Genomic DNA, 21,668 nt, shown 5'->3' with positions numbered 1-21,668 from the left:
CAGGCCTCCTGGTTCAGGACCCCTTACCACAAAGATTACAATCCTCTGGGCCACGAAAAGGGATAGGAAGCTGTTGCTGTAGTGCAGGCTGAATGCGAATGAGAAAGCAACACAACATCACTCACGAGTCTAGTTTTCCCCTCCCCTTAACCTTTTCTGCCAGGACACCTTGACTTTTTTTTTTTTTTTCCTAATATTTATTTATTTGGCTGCATTGGGTCTTAGTTGCGGCATGCAGGATTCTTAGTTGTGGCGTGTGGACTCTTAGTTGCAGCATGTGGGATCTAGGTCCCTGACCAGGGATCGAACCCAGGCCCCCTGCATTGGAAGTGCGGAGTCTTAGCCCACTGGACCACCAGGGAAGTCCTGACACCTTGACCTTTGATCTTTAGGCTCTATCAGATATCGTGTGCATATGAATGTGTGTGTGTGTGTGTGTGTACAAAGAACAAATAATTATACCTATATCTTAAAGAAAAGTTTAAAAGAAAAAAATATATAGCTCCACCACACAAGATATTTGTCTATTTGTCTTCCTGTTTGCTTCTGTATACTTTGTTACAGAAGTAAAATTAATATATATATGTGTGTATGACTTTATATTATGATTTTTACTCTTAAAATATCATATTTTTACATGATATAATTTTACAAATACCAGGAATGCTGTCCCATGCCTTTGTGTAAAGCATGGCCCTTTCTAGTTATTTTATTAATTTTCTGTCATAACTATTCCTGAGAAGAAGAGCGAGCTCTTCTTTTAAATATATTGAGTTCCTAACACCTTAAGAGACTATTCAAACCCTTTCATCTAGGAGTGACAGGAAATCTGGGGCCTCATGTTCTGACTATTTACAGGTAGGCAAGGAAGGAAAAGAAAATTAAAAGGAAGAAAATAAGACTAACAAGCAGGCAATGGGAATTATGAGTATTTCCTACTTCCATTGCTGCCCAAGCTGTGTTCTACCCAAAATATTTCCCTACAAGTCCAAAGAAATATGAACTTTATCTTCTCTTCCAGAGTGGAGACAAAATACTTCCATAGTTTGGAGTAACTAACCATAAATTACACATAGTCTATACTTACCCTACTCCACTGCCTATGCGTTCACCTGTCACGTGGTGACCTAAACACATCATGTTTTTTCATAACATCTCTCTTTTTTTTTTTTAATCCAGAACAGCATAGCAAAAGAATCATTACTTCTATACCAATCAAGAAACCATGTCTCTATATAGTATTTCCACAGGCTACTCTTCCAAAAAGAGAGAATCTGCTACAAAGCAGTCATGTATTGGCTCTGTTTGGGAACACTGTGTTGTCTGTGCACAGGGCTGAATTAGTGCTAATGGGAATGAGGTCATGAGTTTAATTCTCACGAGGCTTCTCTTTGTTCCACAGCTGGCCTAACCTTGCCTGGTTTGCTGGCTTGCAAAAAAAATAAAGGAAACTCACAGGCTCCTCTGTGCCTCCATATTGGGTGGAGAGCTGCTAGACCTAGACTTTTGAGAGTGTCAGGATGGATGGGACTTAGGGCGTCTCCTTGGGATCCCCAGTGACACACACATGCCTTGACAAAGGGTTCCCTGTGACTTTAAGAGGTCAGAGCTACCCAGCCTAGGGACCAGGCAAATTTTCCCAAAGGAAACTACATCTCAGACACCATCCAAAAGGGACCCTCTAGGTCAGCTTTTCTTTGGAGCTGGAGTTTCATCTTTAGGAAAAAACTTAAGTCTGCTGCTTCCTCTTCTCTACAGGGAGTATTTGTGCAGGCTCTGTGGAGACATCAGCTTCTGCTTGTTTCTCGGAGTCAAAGGGGCCTTCAAAGATCAAAGGGTCTTTTCAAGATCCCTTTTCCCTTTCTATTTCTTGACCTCAGTTTCAGAATTTGCTGGAGTATGCAGATGATCCTCTTTTTCCTGGGAAGTGAGATATAAGGACTCTTTCCAGCAGGAAGGAGAGACCAGAGGCTCCACCGGAGGGAGAGCACCAAATGTGGGGCCCCTCTGAGGAGGATTAGGTAGTGATTTCCTGGCCTTTCCCCTCCAACAGCCTGGACTGTTTGACTCACCTTCTGGGAGCCAGTATAATGCATGAACACAAAAAGCCCTCTTCCCTCCTTACCATAGGGTTCTACATCTAGATGAAGCCCATTTTGACTATATCATGGTGTGAAATTCTCCCCTCTTCTCCACTGGGAGTTGGGAGAACATAAGAGCCATGTACATTTTACTGGATAAAGAATTTAAAACTGATATGAAAAGTAAAAATATAAATGAGGTCATATACCAACAGTATGAATAACATCATGGGAAAAGGTTACTGTGGATAGTCAGACATATTCTGTGAGAGATTTTCTACTCTGAAAAAAATTACCGTACCAAGATTGTATATCCAGTCCTTTCTGAGTAAGGAGAGTAGTGAGTAAAATTGAGGGAAGCCTCAAAAAATGCAAAACCATAGCAACAAATCGTCATGTAATTATCATTGGACATTTTATACTGTGTGATCCAGGTACTGCCAAATATTCCGGTATAGGTTTGTGTACTCACACAATCTCATAAATAGAATGAAACATGCACATGCTCAGATCAACCCCTTAAGACAGTCTGTGATGGAATCTTACCTACCATACTAAGTTAAGCCACATGGTAGGTCACTTGCCTCCTACTTCATACATGTCCAGGGTGGTCTTTGGGCCACTGTTGCTCAGGAACTGTGTACTATTTTCATCCCTCCCTTTAAGGCTGAGAGCAAACAATGTGCAAACCTGAAATATGTGCCCATAGACTCCAAATTACCCAACATTTATTACAGCTAAACCAGTGTGAAGAAAGAACAGTTAGATGTCCTAACCCTCACATTTCAAATTCACTGCAGCCTTAGATATAAATGAGAATGGCTGAGTATTGAAAGAGAAGATCATGCCATGAGAGGTTTAAAAATGCCCACCTGATCAACCCACCTCTACCATTCCAAATCGTACCAACTATTGTACCAACATGTTGAACATGTTGAACAAAAACGTCTCAAAGCCAGGACATGTTGAACAAAATTGCTGAGAAACAAATTAAAAGTTTAACTAAGTGGTTAAAAAAAAGAGTAGCCTTGAGTAGAAGATGCTGTTGGTAGAAGTGTGATGGGAACTGATCAAAATTTTCAGGAAACAGATAAATTGATAAATAAGGGGTTAAAAGTTTAATACAAAAGAGAAATTGATAGGACCATCTTCTATCACATTTCTTCATTTCTTTAAATTTTCTGACAATTCCAACCCCTCCAGATAACTTAAGGAAGCCGAAGCCCAAGGAAGTGAAATAATTTGTCCATGGAAAAATTGCGGGCATAGCTAGGTCTTAAACTCATCTCTTGGACTCTTAGCCCAGTGCTCTTTCCATCGTCCTCTACTGACATTAAAGAAAAGCACTTTATCGTGACTTTTAGAAAGAATCTTATGACGTCTCCTGTGCAGTACCCACAATATATTTCCATATTAGTCTGCCTTGAGGCCTGGATCCTATCACCAACCAGGGTGTGCTTTCTGAGGACTCCAAAAAGTCCCTTCAGAAGATAACACACTTCTGAAGATGATATTATCGCAAGACATAAGTAGATTTTCCTCACCAGAATTTTGCAAAAACCATGACTAAGTGACTCATCTCAACATGCATAAAACTCCCCAGCAAAAAATGGATACATAATTTGCTAGTGAATGTTCCTTGAGGAGGGAAAGGGAAATTAAAAAGAGAATTCGGATAGGTACTTAAGAGAGATAGTTTGATATAAATGTTGCATTTACATCTTTTAGGAATTCTGTTTTCATATTTCTATAAAACATGATTGATAATAGAGAAGGAACATTGTGGTGCCTAGTGAATACAGAGCCTGAAAATAAACACTTGTTTTGTTCAAACTGGATTGGTATCTGTTCTACATCTAATTTGTTCTACCTCTTGAATTGGGGGTGGGGCTAAAGCTGAGGTTCTAAAGTTTGGTTCTATTATTAAGCAGGAAACTTTTCAAATAACTTAAGATGAATGATTTTTATTTCTCATTAAAGAATTCAATGTGAGAATTATACTGAAAACATATTTTAAAATGTTTTTTAGAATAGATTTGCATTACATGTACACTACCCACTTTCCTTCTGCAGAGGGTCATTTCACAGGCTAGGAGATGTGGAATTGCAAGAATCCTGGGGTCAGTTTCACTCAGGCAACTGTTTACTTGGATTCCCCTGGAGAATGTGAGCCATGACTTGTGGAGATTTAAGGGTCAAGATCAAGAATGTATCAAGTTTCAACAGTAAATTCAGAGCTGGAAATGAATTTATTGCTTAGCAAGTGTTTGGGATGAAGTAAAAGGGGAAAAGCAAGATAAGCAGATCAGTTATAATTGCCTCAGCTGGGAGATGTTTTGTCCAACAGCCATCTTTAATGACTAGTGACTCACCATATGTGAACAGCTGAGAGTGGCTTAATAGTTCACTCCCTTTTTCCATCTCTCACAACTAGGTGCAGTATTTCCCAGACTTCCCATCAGCAACTTATGAAAATGTACTACATCTTCTAGTATTTTCTAGAGATAGGAAAGTTGCCCTCACACCTTGTGTCTGAATGTCTTTGCATTATGAGTAGTTTGGGCTAGCTATTTTAGCCCACAACATCTACAAAGTAGGGCTAATAATACCTATTCTATCCAATTGTTTTGAAGATTAATAAGATAATGTACATACCACTACTGTCGGGTTTGGCATCAAGTAAGTGCTCAATAAATGATAGATGCTACTACCAATTACTACCATTTACTTTATTCTGGAACTGAGTCTGTCATGATTCCCCTCATTCTATATCTTAAGTGCCGACTTCCTCTCTGGGACTGCTGGTAGATGTGGCAAGGGCAATGTCAAGGAGGTAAAGCAGAGATTATGTTCCCCAGGAATAACAGAAATTATCAGAAATCTGATTTCATGGATGTTCACAATCTCTATGATTTTGAAGGGGTAGAGAAAGTGGTTCCAAGTTATCCAGGGAATATTAAAAATAGTCTTTGTCTGAAAAAAATCACACCCAAACCTTCAAAATTTACTCTGTTATTATGCCATCTTATTTCATGCTCACTACATTCTCTATCAAAAAACTTCAGTACTCGACATGTAGTAGAGATTCAGGAAATATTTGCTAGAGGGTAGACATACTCAAAGAAAGTAAGTTTTATTTATTAGCAGGCAAAAGCTTAACCACTATAGTAAGCTGCTCTCTACTGTGCTTCCTCTGATGGTGTGTTGGTCTCTGTGACCAAACTGACTCTTAAAATTTTCCTTATCCTGTTTGGTTCTATTTTGAATGATGAAGTATAGTTTGGTACTTAAATGCTCCCGGAGTTGTGTAGGTCTGGTCTCAAAACATAGCACCATCACTTCTTAGTTGTCTCTAAACAGCAATATCATTATCAAGAACATGTACACTTCCCTGACCTAATGTATGCACTCAGTGTGTTACTATGTGTGTTGCTTTATTACTATGAGAAGCAAACATAGCTGCAGAGTAGAGGCATGTATTTAATTAGCCTACTATAGCTTTCATTTGGGGAATTCTCTCATTGGTTTTTATCCTTTCAAATGTGTCTCGACATTTGTTTGAAATTTTGTACAATCCACCATGTCCTTTGAGTATGATCACATTTATATTATGTAGTAGTTTGTCTGATAATGCCAAGTATGAAAGTATCTTGGAAAAGTTCGGTGTTGTCATGATCAGAAGTTCACTTAACACAGTCACCTAACATAAATATCATATTTTCTTTCCTAAGTTATAAACCCTTTTGAGGCCCGACTTACTTCACTGCTCAGTTTCTATTGTTAAAAAGCAAAATTCAACTGAGTGAATTTTAAAGATCTAATTGGCTTTATTCAGTGATTCATGAATTAAGCGGCATCCCACCTAGCAAACAGAAAGAACTCCAAAGAGCTATACAAAATGACAGACTTGCATAGGCAGAGGTGGGTGGGACAAGGAAGTTACCAGCAAAGAGTGGGTTGTTTCAGGCAAGGTCACCTTCCTTTGGGAGATAGCTGCGGTCTACCGGGCAGCTTACCTCACTAGTGTTGACCAGGAAATTCCACACTGACTGGTTATGATTACACTCCTGGGAGAGGCTGACACTGCAATGAGGTTAGGTATTAAGTCTGGGTTTGGTGATGTGAGCTTAGCACAAGTGACTCCATTATGGGCCTGTTACCTCTTTTTTAACTTTTAAGGAATATAGTTAAGAAATCATGGCATTTTATTTTTATGTTGTTTATGCATACTGACCAAAGTAATTTATTTGTTATATTTCCCCTGCGATGCTTGACTATCACTATAGTTAAATGTTTCATCGCCAAATTAAGAAAATTGGCAAAGCTATGGGATGCTCATATTATTTGTAGTCATGGTTGCAAGTATGGAATGCCCCACCTCTCCATGAATAATAGCTTAATTTCTCTCCAGTTTATCTTAAGCGTTGCATAATGTACTAGTAAAATCATGTCCCAAATACCAAGTATTTGTCTTTATAAAGATCAAAAGATTCTGAGCCAACATTAATTTTCTAAAGTCAAATTTATTTCAAAGGGAAATAATGTGACCAACATTCTAACAAGAAGCAAATAAGATATATTTGTTTTTAGCCAGATACAGAAAGATAATATTGCATGACTCACTTATATGTGGAATATAAAAAATTTGAATTATAGTAATAGAGAGTAGAATGGTGGTTACCAGGGGATGGGGGAGTGACAAAGGGTAGGGGAAATGGGGAGATGTTGATCAAAGGGTACAAATTTTCAATTATAGAATAAATAAGTTCTGGAGACCTAATGTACAGCAAGGGGACTATGGTTAATAATAATGTATTGTATACTTGGTATTTGCTAATAGAGAAGATCCCAAGTGTTCTCACCACACACAAAAAAAATGGTAACTATGTGGTGTGAGGAGTGTATTAATTATCTTGATTGTGGTAATCATTTCACATTGTATATGTATATCAAAGCAACACATTGTACACCTTAAATAAATACAATTTTTATTTGTCAATCATACCTTAATTAAGCTGGGGAAAGCTATATATTTATTTCTGCTGAAATTATCGTATTTTGTTCTTCATAACGCCCATATAATGAAGAATAATCAAAATATATCTATAGTATAAACTTTATATTAGCAAAGACCATTTACATAAATTTCTGCATGTTTTGTTATTTTATAACAATATCATCCATTTCAATGATTAGGGTGTCCTATATGTTAAAATGTTGGTTTTAAGACACTGCATGAAATGATTGATCTATTGCATTTAGGTGGCCATCGTGATAAGTATCTCTGAGACATGGCAATAGCTCAGTAACAAACTCCTTGGCAGCAGCTACAAGCTTGACAGTGATGTATGTCTCGGGCACCTTAGGAGGAGCCCAGCTCTGTTTACTTCAGGTGATAACTGGTTTCCCTTTTTCTCCAAAGCAAGAATTTAATTGGTTGTATCTGGTAGAGATGGTGGAGTGGAATGATAGGGGAAGGACAGAGGAAAGGGGGGGAATACACAATCATGAAACCCATTTCAGAAACTTCCTTCAACAAATCAGGAAAGGAAGGAAGGAAAGATAGAAGAAAGAGAGAGACTCTCACTTGCCACAGGTGAAAAGCCCTTTGCTAGTCTATTTCACATAGATAAGAGCAAGGTAAGAAAAAACTGGTTTTGTTTTTTGGTTTTTATTGTTTGTTTGTTGGTATAAACTGAAGGGCACAGACTCATGGGCCCCTATGCCAGTCTTTCAGTGAACCACTTTTTTTTGCTTAACTTAAGCATAGTAGTTGATATGCATAAAAAAGGAAAAGAATTAACTATCATTTGTTCCGAAGGCAATCCACTTGGCTCCTCATGGATGAGCCCTGGGAAAAGCAACAGTTAAGCCCCAGGAAAACCTCCTGAAACCCAGATGCACTCAAGACTGACTTGTGACTGAAAACTAATTTCATCATTTAAACTACAAATCCATCATTTTAAAGAAAAATGAAACATAGTTGCTCATGCTTCAGTTCCACACAGCCAGTGAAAAGTCCAAATTTCTCCCCAAAATTTGGCTTTCTGTATTAGCTCAGGAATAAAAGCCTCAGTTAGATGCTAATCTCTCTTGTAATACCTGTAACCTAAGCACCTGAATCTACTTACCACATAAATCAGTTCAACATATTCTATTACAAAGTATCCCCTGTCCCTACGTTTTAAATTGAATGTCTTTTTAATAGTGGTTTGAGCATTTTCTCAACTGAAAGCTTTGATAGTTGTCTCTCTAGCTTTTACTGGTAGAAAGTCATGGGTCAGGTGTTAATTTAATTTTAGAACTAAATATCTTTATATAGGCTTATTAATTTAATAGCCAACATATGTTTAATGAACATGTATTATGGGTAAGAAATTATGCCTGTAACTTATTTTGTCTCTACCAGTAAGAAAGGTAAAAATTCATGTTATTCTTATATTAATCTTGATAAAGTTAATTCATGTATTGAGCTTACGAAATGGAGCCTGCTCCAGTGATCCCATGTTTGGTCCCTCATCACAAATCCAAACCTAAATCAGCCTGCACTGACAGGAAACACCTGTCAAGGAATCCTAACATGCATCAATCACCATCCTCCCACTCAGCTAAACTAGCTCACCTTACCCTAGAAAATAGGACCTGATAGTCTTATAAGGAAATGCCTGACCTCTTGACCAATCATGCCCTGTTTCCAGGCTGCCTCTTCTAACGAGTTATTCTGTAGAACTCGCTTTCGCCCAAAATCCCCAGGGAAGAGCGTTCCACTGCTTGTGAAGTTCTGTACTCCCCCCATCCATGGGCTGTTTCCCCTTGAATAAAGAACAGCAAACTCGTTACTAAATGTGTTGGTTTTGTCATTTGACGATCCCAAGTATCATAATTAATAAAGCAGATAAATTTCAAAATAAATAATCTTCAAATCAGTTTTTTAAACTGATTGCTCAAGTTTCTATAACTATTTCTCTTGATTTTTCCCTATGGCTGAGTTGCTAATATTAGAGCCGCTTTTCAGTTAGCTCCCTTTTCAAGTGAAAGCTTACCTTCCTACCTTCCTTCCTTTCCTGATTTGTTGAAGGAACTTTCTGAAACGGTTTTCATGATTCTGTATCCCCTTTCTTCTGTCCTTCCCCTATCATTCCACTCCACCATCTCTACCAGATACAACCAATTAAATTCTTGCCTTGGAGAAAAAGGGAAACCAGCTATTACCTGAAGTAAATGGAGCTGGACTCCTCCTAAGATGCCCGAGACATACATCACTGTCAAGCTTGTAGCTGCGCCAAGGAGTTTATTACTGAGCTGTTGCCATGTCTCAGAGATACTTATCACGATGGCCACCTAAATGCAATAGATCAATCATTTCATGCAGTGTCTTAAAACCAACATTTTGACATATAGGACACCCTAATCATTGAAATAGATGATATTGTTATTGTTTTGTAGAAATTTATATAAATGGTTTATGTCAATATTTTGCTTCTGCATATGTTCCATGATAGCAATTTCAATTATGAAATTTTAAACTAAGAAAACGTAGAATCTTGAAAACTGAAATACTTTTGCTTTCAAACATTTCCAAAAAATGAATAGTCATTTCTTTCTAATATTCTTTTAATGAATATTTTATTGTGATTTTTAAAGTAATACATGCTCATGGTAAACAAAAATAATTGATTAATAATGAGAAAAGTAAAAGGCTTCATCTCCATAATTCCTTTGTCTCTAAGAATATCCAATGTTAACTGTTCCACATGTACCCTTAGGAAAATTTCAATGAGTTGACAAGTACGTTAAGTATGGGTATTGTACGAGAGGGTAAAGTTCTCCTCAACAATCTTAGGGTATCTGGCTGGGTCTGAAAATTAAACTGACAAAAACAGATTAACAGGAGAAAAGCATACGAATTTCTTTAATATAAGTTGTATGTGACATGAGAGCCTTCATAAGGAAAGGAAGACCCAAAGAAACAGTTAGACCTGAGTGTTTTATGCCAGGTTTGGTGACGTGTACAGCAGTGGAGGAATCTGATAGGTTAAGGAGTATGAGGTGTTTGCAGTAAACTGGGGGAAACAGCAAGGCCTGTTAGGATTCTTCTCAGCATCCCATTGTTGTCAGAGATAAGGATGCTCCTTTCCTCTGGGTTTAGGGAAAGTGCCTCTCACGTGAGTGTTTCTTGGCCTGTTTCAGGGAAGAAGTGTAATGGATGGTTCCTGCTTCTGCCATTTTCTCAGAGTCCTTCAGCTAAAGGTATTTAACATGCCAAGGTGTGATATTTTGGGGTAGCTCGTTTGGAGCCTCGTCAGCATATATGTATATAGGTATATCCATCATGGTCAGCTATCCTTATTAGCACATAGGCAACTACGTCATGAACTGATTTCTACAAAAATAGCTTGACTTAACCATTCTCCTACAAGTGCACATTTAGTTTGGTTTCATTGTTTTGCTAACACCTTCAGGACTGCAGTAAACAGCCTGGTATCTTTGAATACTTGTGCAAATTGCTGGCAGTGGATTTTCTGGGTCAAATTTTATATGCATTTAAAAATTTGATGACATTGCTAAATTTCTGTCTAAAAGGGTTGAAACAATTTACATTTCTACCAGGACTGTATGAGCATGCCTGTTTACCCTCACTGTCATCAACGCTGGGTATGATCAAGCTAAGTTTTGCCACTGTCGTGGGTTTTTAAAAAAAGGATTCTGCCCTGTTTTGACTTTTTTTTTTTCCTTATATGCCACTGTATTTCTTCAGCAAATGTTAAATAACTAAAATCAATGGTCAAATGCTGGATAGGTAAATTAGAATAGCCCTGATGCTTTCCTTTATTGCTAATCTTTAAGAGAGAGAAGTGAAGGGAGGGGAGAGAAACACCCAAATGCATATGACTGTGCCTAGATCAGAAAATATTCAAGGCACACAGAATGTGGAAATAAGCTCTAAAAACTAAGCTTGTCTTTTGTTCCACAAATGTACTGTAATATGCACTAGTCAAAATAAAATCTGTCTTGCAGAGCATTGAATTTTTCAGCAGCAATAATTATCTCTGTGTATTTCATTTTCTACTTTGGGAAAAGCTTATGATGCATGCAGAGTGTACATCTGAGTTGCACAGATGTGATCTAAATTACTCAGATGCCTAAGCCCTTTTATCTGGCCACTGCTGGGTCAATTGCCCAACATAGAAAAGAACACAGTGACATGAAAGAGTTTGAAATTGAATTGAGCTTACAGTCTAGTTTTGCCTTTGAAGACATTATTTAATGCAGTGAAGCTCTACTCAAAGTAAAAGGGATACTGTTCACTATTTTCTATCCTGTGTCCTAACCAAAGAAAATAAACAGCAAAAATGCTCTGACAGTATACATATAACTGATTCACTTTGTTATACAGCAGAAATTAACACAACATTGTAAAGCAATTATATTCCAATAAAGATGTTTTTAAAAATGCTCTGTTTAAAAATAAAATGCTCTGACAAACATTAGGCTCAATTAATCAAAGTAATTGACTTATTCTCATTACTTAAAAAAATAATAAAAGGATGCTACACACACAAAAATATTTGTACCTACATAACAAGAGAATAGCAACAATAAAAGAAACATGAAAATTCTCCATTGATGTACAATTATTGCTGTGTGTGGGTATTCTACCAAAGAATGCTTAAGTTACAAGAAATCTTCAGGATTCAAATTCAGATTTTGTTCAAATTTTATCGGTATAGTTGATATATAAATAATTAATTCTATTACTTTGGCCATGTAACTATTACATTAAGTTGTATACCAAATGACTACAGACTTCCTCATTTTTGCATTCTAAATTTTTTTTCATTTGCATATTTTTTTAAACGTCTTTATTAGAGTATAATTGCTTTACAATAGTGTGTTAGTTTCTGCTTTATAACAAAGTGAATCAGTTATACATATACATATGTCCCCATATCTCCTCCCTCTTGTGTCTCCCTTCCTCCCACCCTCCCTATCCCACCCCTCTAGGTGGTCACAAAGCACCGAGCTGATCTCCCTGTGCTATGCGGCTGCTTCCCACTAGCTATCTATTTTACATTTGGTAGTGTATATATGTCCATGCCACTCTCTCACTTCGTCCCAGCTTACCCTTCCCTCTCCCCATATCCTCAAGTCCATTCTCTAGTAGGTCTGCATCTTTATTCCTGTCTTGTCCCTAGGTTCTTCTGACCATTTTCTTTCTTTTTTTTTTTTTCTTAGATTCCATATATATGTGTTAGCATACGGTATTTGTTTTTCTCTTTCTGACTTACTTCACTCTGTATGACAGTCTCTAGGTCCATCCACCTCACTACAAATAACTCAATTTCATTTCTTTTTATGGCTGAGTAATATTCCATTCCATATGTGTCACATATGTGCCTCAACGATCTTACAAATCAAAAGGGGAGACTGATATTTAACAAGTAATTACAATAAAGAATAAAAAGTATTGTATTAGATGGAGTAGAGGGTTTAGTGGAGTAGAGAACTGGGAAACCATATTGTGTCAGGTGAGAAAAGAGCTCCTTGAAGATGTGATGTTTAACCTGAAATCCAATAGTGAGTATTTTTAGCCTTTTGATTCAAATCTGATGTGCAGTAACACCAGATGCAACACAGTTCATATGGCTACAGAAATCCAAGAAATACAAGAATGTCTTTGGGCAAAGTTTATGCTGAGAAAAAGAAAGAGCAAAAGAAAGAAAGAAGGAAAGAAAGAGAGAGAGAGACGAAGGGAGGTAGGAAGGAAGGAAGGAAATATCACTAAGGGATGTATGAGAGATTCAACTGGAAGTATGTTAGATGAAGAAGGAGGAGAAAGAGGAGGTGGGGAAGGAGAAAAGAAGAGCAGGAAGAGAAAGACAGGAGAAACAGGAGGAGGAGAAGGGCAGAAGGAGGAGGAAGAAAAGGAGAAGAAAGGAGAAAGGGTAGAAGGAGGAGACATCTCAAAGATAGCCTTGATACAAATCAATCTGAGGACAAAGTCCAAACATGAGAGCCTTTAATCTCTTTCAGATCTCTGATTGTCTAGATGTGTTTATTCACAAAAATATGTTTTTTGTAGGATTAAGAAGCCTATATTTTTAAAAAGCTTTATAAGGTATAGTTGATATAGTTGACATAAATACAATAACTTAGACACTTGTAGGTATACAATTTGATGAGTTTTAACCTGTATATTCATCCATGAAGCCATCAACACAACCAAGTTAATGACTATATAAAACTTCCAAAAAGTCTTAGTGTCCCACTGTAATACTTTAGCCCTGCCTTTCCCTACATCCCTCACCCTTGTCGCCAGGCAACAAACAATCTGCTTTCTATAGATTCATTTGCATTTTCCAGAATTTTATATAAACAGAATCATACAGTACATACTACTGTATGTTTTTCACTTGAAATAATTATTCTGAATTGCTATTCAAGTTGTTGCAGGTATCAGTAGTTCATTCCTTTTTATTGCTGAGCAGTAGTCAATTGCATGGATATACTATGATGTGTTTATGCATTCACCTTTGAAGGGTTCTTCCGTTGTTTCCAGTTTAAGACTATTAAAGATAAAGCTGCTATGACCATTCTTGTACAAGTATTTGTATAGATATAAGCTTTCATTTCTCTTGGGTTAAATACCTAGGAATGGAATGACTAGATGATACAATAGGTGTATGTTTAATATTTTTAAGAAACTGACAAACTGTTTTGCAAAGTGGTTGTACTGTTTCACATTCCCACCAGCAGTATACGTGAGTTCCACTTCTTCCACACTCTCCCTAACATTTGATCAATCTTTTAAATTTTAAACATGCTAATAGATGTCTACTGATATCTCTTTGTGGTTTTAGTCTCCATTTTCCCAGTGTCTAATGATATTGAGCATATTTTCATGTGTTTCTTTGGTGACGTGTCTTTTCAAATCTTTTGACTGTTTCTATTGAGTTATTTGTTTTCTTATTACTGAGTTTTGAGAGTTCTTTATATATTCCAGATAAAAGTTGTTTATCAGATATGTGATTCTTGGTGGGGTATATTTAAACAAATATTTGCCTGCCTCAAGTGGAAAGAGAAATATTTAGAATATTTTATATTTATTTAAAATAATACAAAACAGAGAAAAAAAATAAATTCAGAAGTGTTTATTAGAAATAATATATAAATATAAATTTATATATACATACGTATATGTATCTGTGTATATGTGAATACAAAGAAACCAAAAGAAAAGTCATTGAGCCAGTAAATTTTGTCTATCATTGGAATACAAAACACATGAAGAAAGAAGTGAGAAGTTGCTGCAGTAAAAGCTGTCTCATCCCCTTGCTTGATCCGGCCTTTCTCTCCTCTTATTTCTATGACTGATCATGGGTAGTGACCTACAGTTTACATCATTAGTTATTAATGACTTGGTTAAAATTTCCGGTTGTTCAATCCACACAGCCTTCTAAAGATCCATTTTAAGCTCCTATTAAAGACTATGCAGGAAAAAGGTTTACTATTTATGGAACAACCTTGAGCATATTTTCTGGCCGGCATCTTCAGAGGCAAGAGTTGCATCAGCTGCAGTTCTAAGTTTCAGTGCTTAATCTTACTAACTAGTCTAGACGATAACTCTTCAACAAGCAATTGATAAGCATGCTTTGGTGATGGCTAATCTAATCATTTAATGGGAAAACAGGAAAAAAGACTGAGATAGTAGTTTGTTCCCTCCCTAGGGGACAAAACAATATCAATAACATAGTTACCAAAGGACAATATATTAATTCAGATAGTTTTATAAATCATTTCCTTCCTAAGATAAAAATTAAAGGGTCGATAAACATTTTTATTAGAAAAGAAATTCAATTTGGTACCATGCTGTACAGCACACTAAGAAGATCAGTAAAATTACATGTCTGTATAATGGGATTTAAGATATCATAAATTTATCTGAGGAAAATGTGGGCATTGACTAATTAGTCTAGGGTTCCCATTATTAAAATTAAAATGTTCCAGATCTGAAGTTCATGATATTCTGATTCTAGTTTACATTCCACTTTGCATACTTGTGCAAAATAATGAGCATATATCAAAAAACAAATGAAAGAGACATAGACCATTTTACACTGCTGTTTACTCCTTCCACATAAGTTACTGCTGGTGTTTAGAGAGTATATTTCTGTCTGGCATTTCACTAGCCTAGATTCTGTTTTGTAGTCCTCTTTTTAGTTTTGACTATGTAAACCAAAGAAAAATTGATCTACCTCCTGAAGTATCTCTATTTTCTTTTCATTAAAATCTTGTTATCAAAACCTTTTACAATGTCTCTCTAATATTATCATCAGACCAAGTAGATAAGTAAACAAACCAGATGCACACTTCCAAAAAATATACCAAATGCACATTTCTAAAGAATAATATCCATAAAAACCCTGAAATTGCATTCTTAGAGAAAACTCAACAATAGTAATAAATCATAACTACAGTAACACATTCAGTCACTTCCCAATAAGTTTACTTTTCAGAAAAGAGTAATATTTAATTTCACAAAAACACATTTAACATGTTTTTTGTTTTGTTGTTTGAATTAAATAATTTTGTCTCCACTTTGACATCAGAAGTACCAAATGTAAAAGCTGGAAACAAACTTACAAATAGTTAATCTAGCTATTGAATCCAGAAAGCTAGCATATGGAGTTCAAAAAAGAAATTAAAACCTACAGAAGCTAAAGAATATTGTTCAATATTGCAAAATCTTATTTCTTACCTTGGAAAAACTAAAGTGAATACGAATCAGTTTTGAAAGGTAGTACATTAGACTTTAGGCCCAAGTTCTCACCTTTATAAATGAGAGTTCTATGCAAAAAATATCTTTGATTACTTTAATAATTAAGCCTTTCTGTGTTGTGGCCCAAGAATAACTGATCTCATACTAAAAATTATTTTATAGGAATCAGTGTGTTCTAGAAAGTGGTCAGTGTGCTGCTCTTCTTCAACAAAACTATCCTTTTATCTAGCAGTTATCTTTGAAGTTAAAAATTGTTACGCATACCTATTTGTGGTATGTATATCCACACATCATAGTCTTACCCTAATACAAAAGTTTTATAAGCGTGTTTTATTAAGGGAAGAGGAGCAAGTTTGCTGTTTATGGTAACACTCTGTAAATAGGCCATAAATATTTGTTGAAAGAATGACTCATTAAGAAAAAAATTCAAGTAACAAGATGAAAATCTAAATTAACCTTTACGTTATTTGTGCCAGCATCAAATAAGCATATACTAGAAATAAGTTTGAATGTGCTTTGAAGGCCTAGTCATTGGGTAATACAGAGTGACTTGAAAGAGTGAATATCATCAAACTAAGGTCAGCTTTGAAATAGGAGAGTGTGGCACCTGGGACACTGGGTTTCTGGCAAAGGTGTTGTGGGAGTTTGCCCTTGAGTGAACAAGTCTTGGCCTACAATGGCTACTCCAAACATCTATAGCTTCCTTATACCACACATCCCTTGCCCTGTCTGCCCAAGAAAATGTACTCATATACCAATTTTGTTATGCCAATTTCATCATATACATACATAAAAATAGATAACTTACTATATTAAAAGTTGTCCAAATTCATTTAGGCTTTGGCTATAAGTAAGAACTATTTATTTCTATGTTTTGGGTAAGAAAGAACATTCATTTATGGCAAGCCTACTTACTTGGACCCCAAACCCCTTCCTTCATTTCTGGAAAAAACTGTTTTCCTTGTGCTTACTGAACATGAACTTGGAGCTCCCTGGGTTCTGCCTGCAGAATTGCACTGTACTCTCTTTTCCTTTCTCTGACACTATTCTTCAGATTTCCAAAGGTACCTATACTCAGACAGCTTCTTCATGTTATTAACTGCTTTATCTCATGTGTATCCTCATAATTTCTATAAAAGCAGCCAATTACTTTTCCCCAATATCTTCCTTTCCAGCCTCACTAGTCTTCATAATTGACCTGAGTCTCACATGCATTTGTCATTGTTATTACTAGGCCAACCGAACTGTAAATGTTTACGTACTCTGTCTATAAAATGTTTGTACATTGGTTTGAACCTAGCCAAATGTGGTTTACTCCCAAAGCTCACACAATTCGAGGGGTGGCTTTTTTTAAAACTAAACTGCACCTCTCTGAAGTTCAGACTCTAACCTGACACAGCAGTTCTCCAACTGTAGTCTAGGGACACTTGGCTATCTCTGAGAATTTTAGGGTATCTGCAAGATCAAAATCATGCATAGGTAAAAGATCTATTCAGAGTTCTAGATAGACCAATGGATTTTATGTTGCAAAGTAAGAAATGTTTATTGAAATGGTTTCAAATTCCACATTACAACTAACATTTAAGGAACTACCGCTTGTTGAGTTTTTTAAACAGATTTATTCACAGATATACTTCACATACTATATAATTCAAATATTTAATGTGTACAATTCAATGGCTTTTAGTATATTAACAAATATGTAAAACCATCTCTATAGTAAATTTTAGAATGCTTTCAATCACCACAAGAAGAAATCTCATATCTTTCAGCTATTATCCCCCTATTGTTCCATTCACCCCAGCCCTAAACAACCACTAATGTGCTTTCTGTCTCAATAGATTTACCTATTGTGGACATTTCATATAAATTTCATATAAATGGAACCATACAAAATGTCACCTTTTGTATCTGGCTTTTTTTTCACTTAGAACAATGTTTTCAAGGTTAACCCATGTTGTAGCATGTATTAGTACCTCATTCCCTTTTATGGTCAAATAATATTGCATTGTATGGATATGCCACATTTTGCTTATACATTCATACATTGATGACGTTTGGGTTGTTTCTACCTTTTAGCTATTATGCATAATGCTGCTATAAACATTCATATACAAGTTTTTGTGCAGACATGTTTTCTTTTCTCTTGGGTATATCACTAGGAGTGGAATTGCTGGATCATGTGGTAACTCTATGCTTAATTATTTGAGGAATTGCCAGACTGTTTTTCAAAGTGGCTGTATCATTTTAGATTTCCACAAGCAAGATATGAGGGTTCCAATTTCTCTACATTTTGTCAATACTTGTCAGTATGTGTCTTTTTGATTACAGCTAGTGGATGTTAAGTAGTATCTCATTGTGATTTTGATTTGCATTTCCCTGATGACTAATAATGTCAAGAATCTCTTCATGTGTTTATAGGCCATTTCTATTTCTTATTTGGAGACATGTCTGCTCAAATCTTTTGCCCATTTTTAACTTGAGTCAGTTTTCCTTTTATTTTTTAGTTGTAAGAGTTCTTTATATATTCTGGATACAAGGCCTTATCAGATATATGATTTGCAAAATTTCTTCCATTCTGTGGGTTGCCTTTTCACTCTTTTGATAGTGTCCTTTGAAGCACAAATTTTTTAAATTTCGATGAAATCCTATTTTTGCAGTTTTTCTTGTGTTACTCGTATTTTGATGTCATATATTCATGGCAAACCCAAAGCCATGAAGATTTACCCCTATTTTTTTCCTAAGAGAGGTTTATAGTTTAGTGCTTCCATTTAGATCTTTGATACATTTTGAGTTAATTTTCTGTATATGGTATGGCAAGAGTCTAATCTCTTTTTTTTTTTTTGCACGTGGCTATCCACTTGTCTCAGCACCATTTGTTGAAAAGGCTGTTCTTTCTCTCACTGAATGATCTTGGCCCTCTTGTTAAATGTCAGTTGACCATAGACACATGGGTTTATTTCTGGATTGTTAGTTCTGTTCCATTGATTTCTATGTCTATCTCATGCCAGTATCACTCTGTCTTCATTACTGGTGTTTTGTAGTTAAGTATTGAACTCAGGAAGTGTCAGTCTTCCAACTTTGTTTTCAAGATTGTTTTGGCTAGTTTGCGTCCCTTGCAAATCCAAGTGAATTTTAGAATCAGCTTGTCAATTTTAACAAAGAAGCTAGCTGTGATTCCTACAGGAATTGAGTGGATTCTGTAGATCAATTTGGGAAGTATTGCCATCTTAAAAATATTAAGTCCTCCAATTCACTTCTTATGTTTTGGGCATGTGTGTGTGTGTGTGTGTGTGTGTGTGTGTGTGTGTGTGTGTAGTTGCTTTACAATGTTGTGTTAGTTTCTGCTATACAGTGAAGTGAATCAGCTATATATATATACATACATCCCCTTTTTTTTTGGATTTCCTTCTCATTTAGGTCACCATAGAGCATTGAGTAGAGTTCCCTGTGCTATACAGTAGGTTCTCATTAGTTATCTATTTGATACATAGTAGTGTATATATGTCAATCCCAATCTCCCAATTCATCCCACCTCCCCTTCCCCCCTTGTTGTCCATACATTTGTTCTCTACATCTTTGTCTCTATTTCTGCTTTGCAAATAGGTATATCTGTACCATTTTCTAGATTCCACATATATGTGTTAATATACAATAATTTTTTCTCTTTCTGACTTCACTCTGTATGACAGTCTCTAGGTTCATCCACGTCTCTGCAAATGACACAATTTCATTTCTTTTTATGGCTGAGTAATATTCCATTGTATATATGTACCACATCCTCTTTATCCATTCCTCTGTTGATGGACATTTAGGTTGCTTCCTTGTCCTGGCTATTATAAATAGTGCTGCAATGAACATTGGGGTGCATGTATCTTTTGGAATTATGGTTTTCTCCTGGTATATGCCCAGGAGTGGTAATGCTGTGTCATATGGTAGTTAGTTTCTTAAGGAACCCCCATACTGTTCTCCACAGTGGCTGTATCAATCTACATTCCCACCAGCAGTGTAGGAGGGTTCCCTTTTCTCCACAACCTCTCCAGCATTTATTATTTATAGACTTTTTGCTGATGGTCATTCTGACTGGTGTGAGGTGATACCTCCTTGTAGTTTTGATTTGCATTTCTCTAATAATTAGCGATGTTGAGCATCTTTTCATGTGCCTCTTGACCATCTGTATATCTTCTTTGGAGAAATGTCTATTTAAGTATTCTGTCCATTTTTTGATTGGGTTGTTCATTTTTTTGATATTGAGCTGCATGAGCTGTTTGTATATTTTGGAGATTAATCCCTTGTCCGTTGCTTCATTTGCAAATATTTTCTACCATTCTAAGGGTCGCCCATTCACTTCTTGAGTTTTTGATATAGTCCCAAAAAAGAATATCCACAATTATCTGGGATAATTGTGAAAAGACTCATAAAAGACTCCTCCCTTTTCCAAATATTTATCTTGTGAGGCTAAATTTTCTCCATTATTTCAGCTAAAATAAAGTAGTGATTGTAGAAACATATATGAGAATCCAGCTGTATTCTGTTAAGTTAGACATTAAGGAGATTTGCAAAAATGTAAATCTTACCCTGCTATTTTTTTTGTTTGGGGAAATATAATTATTTTTCACAAAATATTATTTATATAATATTAAATGGGTTTCTCGTTATTTTCCAATAGATTAATAAATTTTTTTTTTAATTCCTAGCTTCAATTCCAGTATGGTAAATATCAAAGATATATAACCCATGTAACCAATAAAGGGATCCTGAGACCAAAATGTGAACTGTTGGTCTAATACATGATGCCCTTCATTGATGGGTCTGGTCGACTTTTCTGTCCATATTCTCCAACACTGATCATCACACAACATTCTTTTCACATTGATCATAAAAAATTACTTGCAGTTTTTTCAATGTTTCAAGCTCTTCCAAACCTCTGAGGCTTCTCATCTGTTGATGCTTCTACCTGGAACGAATGCCCCATTGCTTTCCTCCCTCTTCTTGATATGCCAAAACTCCTTTAAAACTTGACTCAAGTCCCAAATATTCCAGATCTGACCTCTTTCCATGTGACCACTCTGCTCTGTTCTTTGGACTTTTTTTATTTCTTCTCTCTATCTAAATATTGTAAACTCCCTGGAGTAGGAAACTCCATTGTATTCATTTCTATACACATTGTTAGCACATATTAAGTGATCAATTAATATTTGCTAACAAATATATAATCCTATAATACCACAGAAAAATTGTCAAACCTATTAGAAAATAACCCCACACTCTATGTATTGTTGAATATTTTATTTCCTAAAAAGAATAAACACTTCTAAGCATAATTATTTAGAATTTTTAGAAATACATTTTTCCAGAATAAAAAGTACTACATGGAAAATTTATTAGGGGATTTTCCAATTCGTGAAATATAATCCTCTGATGTTCTGTTACCTTTGTGGTTTTCAGAACCATTATCATTCACATACAGATGCTAATGGCTTAGATAAATATAGGATAGCTTAACTAAAATAAATTATTTTTCTGAAAAATAAGATTATAAAAGTACCTTAATTAATTTAATGGGTACTGAATTATTTGCTTAGGATATGGGGATATAGTGGACTGATAGCCACCTCCCCTTTAACTAAACATATGTGAATATTTTGTTATGATTTCCCTGAAAAATCAGTATATTTCTTTATAGTCATAAATCTTCCTTTTCACATAAAACTTTTCAATTCCCCAATATCCATTTATAATAAAACTCTAAATTAGCTATATGGCTGCATTGTATTTTGTGAATAAGTTCAATGAAATCAAATAAA

The 21,668-nt window shown here is 35.7% G+C and overlaps 1 pseudogene across 2 annotated transcripts in view; it reads left to right on the top strand.

Annotated features, from left to right (window-relative positions):
• The window catches only part of LOC309632148 (cullin-1 pseudogene), a 67,025-nt pseudogene that overhangs the window by 20,216 nt on the left and 25,141 nt on the right, over nt 1-21,668 (top strand). The window lies entirely within an intron of this gene.

This window comes from Balaenoptera borealis, assembly GCF_965194805.1.
Source record: "Balaenoptera borealis genome assembly, chromosome: 7".
NCBI lineage: Eukaryota > Metazoa > Chordata > Mammalia > Artiodactyla > Balaenopteridae > Balaenoptera > Balaenoptera borealis.
Note: the sequence above shows the minus strand (reverse complement) of the source record. Positions and strands in the feature narration are given on the sequence as shown.